Consider the following 2,823-nt stretch of genomic DNA (forward strand, 5'->3'; position numbering starts at 1 on the left):
TTTTATAAAGTAAGAGATTGCTTTAGGATTCTGTATAGCAGAGACTAGACATTTTGTTTTCACGTCTTGCTGTTGTCAGGGTATGATATCTCTGCAGAGTGATGATACATAAGCCTCACGAGCGCGAGGAACTGAAGTTTTAAACCCACGTAGCTTTCGTTAACTAATGCTCAAGAGAAAATATATAGCGTTATTTTGAAGCTACCATCTTTTCACTATTGCTTATTTTTCAAACTGGTTAACTACTTTCAAAGCCTCTCCACCAATAAGTTGAATTTAATTATTGTAATTTATTTCAAAAACGTTTTCACAGTTCTCAGAGAACTTGTTTTTGTTAAAGTATTATATTTGTGTATTTTCTTATTGGCTTTCCTGGTCACAACTTCTTTTACCCCCTTCTTTCTCCAAAAATTATTTAAGTACTTCTTAAATGTTCATATAAACCCGATTCAACCGTCTTAACCCTCAAGTTACTCACTTCAAATTCACTTAGGAATTTCCCTCCTGTGGCACAGCGGCATGTTTTTCGGACTTACAACGCTAGAAACCGGGTTTCGATACTCGTGGTGGGTAGAGCACAGATAGCCCTGTGTGTAGCTTTGTGCTTAACTTCAAACAAACAAAGAAACAGTTAAGAATCATCACAAAGTTACACTAAACAAACTTTGAGTGGTGAACTAGGATCGTTTTGTTTATAACAGATGAATAAAATGATGTAATGTGAGTAATGCCAAGTTATTTATTTGCTGTGTTTATGAGATATCACGTACTATTTGAGCTGAACCAGAATTTTGTTGTTTTCACGCTTAAGTGTTTTTATACGGATATGATAGAGTAGCATGACAATAAATTATAGTTTTTGTTTGATTGGAGTTAAGCGCAAAGCTATGCAATAGGCTATGTATTCTGTGCCCATCACAGGTATCAAAACCCGGTTTGTAGCATTAGAAGTCCGCAGATTTACCGCTGTGCCACAGGGGAGTATAAGCTATAATGATGTGTAAGATGAGACCCAAAGTAAAATCAGATCAGTGTGAAAGGACCATAGACCAGGTTTGTAGCATTATAAGTCCGTAGACTTATCGCTGTGCTACTGAGGAATATAAGCTATAATGACTGTGTTAAAGTAATGATGTGTAAAATGAGATCAAAAGTAAAAACAAATCAGTGTGAAGGAAATAGAGACGGCGTTTGAAACATTTAAAAGTAAAGAAAAACAAAGTATCCAAAATGGTCCACTTGGTATGGGATATGAACATACAGCAAAGCACACCGTACAGTGTGTGAGATGTAATCATCTAGCTTCAAATTTCTTATTTAAAGAAAAAAACGTATCAGAATATTTCTTTTAGATATTTTTGAAAGGCTCTGTTGTCAGAAACACTATTTATACAGTTACATCCTTAATTATAAATTCTAACTAATTCAAAATATAACAATATGTAGTAATACATAGAGGTTTATAATCTTATATAAAATTAGATATGCATGTAGAACTTTGAAATACATCTACTTATTTCTTATTTAAAGTAATAGTGTTTTTATTCACCAACAGATGGCACGGACAGAAACCTCACACATCAAGTATTATTTCAATATTCCTCTTATACTTACAGAAACTTTGTTTGTACCTTTAATTAGCGAGAAATAAAATCCGAATGCGAACATTTATATTAGATATTGTTTCGATAATTTGTACAGAATTTCTTATAGGAATTTTATTATAATACGTTTACAGGCTGTTGTCTTTCTTAATGATACTAAAATATAACAAAATAATAGTTGAGTATTAGACTCTGATGGTGGGTTTCTTGTTTCTCTCATAAAGGTAAGAACCGGAAGTAGGAAATTACATGAATACGTAAGGGTAAGGAAGACTTTTCAATGGTTTATTATAATTGTGAATATCGGATAAAGTGATGATACAAATCCAACGGTTTTTAGACTCACCAGAGATCAGCGAGAAAAAAAGAGCCTGGACGAAAATGTCTCACGTTTATACATCATAGACATATTTAATCTATAGATTATATTCTGTGGTTTGTAGAAGTATGTTTACAACTTATTTACGGCGATATTCAGCAAAAAAAAGTCAATTCATAAAATCCTTTTTAGCCTCTGATGGTAAACTTTGTTCGTTGGCTTCATCATTAAGCTAAAAATTGATCTGGCAATTTACACGACATTTTCAGAGTAAAGAAGATTTTTAATAGGTTAATACGATTCTAAATGTGACCAATTTTTATGAGGTAACATTTTTTTAATGTAGATCATATACTGGAATAAAATAAACATTTTTTTTACAAGTCGAACGACTGAGACAAGGAACACGGACGGGCTCGTGATACACCAGATGTCGTTACGATATTTCATAATTTTTGTTTGAAAAAGTAATTTTCAAACATGTCAGTGTGTGTGTGATGAAAATCAGTTTAACGAATGATAAATGTTTAATATCTTGTCGTAGGCTTTGTTGTTGGAATTCTTTTAAAATTCTTACTATTATGTATTTGAATATATTACAGTGAAGAGATCTATAACTCCTTCTTGAGTCAAATTAAAAAAAAATAGTTTGTTTGTTTGAATTTATGCACAAAGCTACACAATGAGCTATCTGTGCTCTGCACACCACGGGTATCGAAATCTGGTTTCTAGCGTTGTAAGTCCGCAGACATACCGCCCCATTTATATAAAACTTATATGTATATATATATTATTTAATACGTTATAGCACAAATACATTTTTCAACGTTTCAAACATATATATAGAATTATAATATTGTTTATAAGTTTGTTTGTTTGTTTTGGAATTTCGCGCAAAGC

The sequence above is a fragment of the Limulus polyphemus genome, unplaced genomic scaffold (genome assembly GCF_000517525.1).
Source record: "Limulus polyphemus unplaced genomic scaffold, Limulus_polyphemus-2.1.2 Scaffold2790, whole genome shotgun sequence".
In the NCBI taxonomy this organism is placed as follows: domain Eukaryota; kingdom Metazoa; phylum Arthropoda; class Merostomata; order Xiphosura; family Limulidae; genus Limulus; species Limulus polyphemus.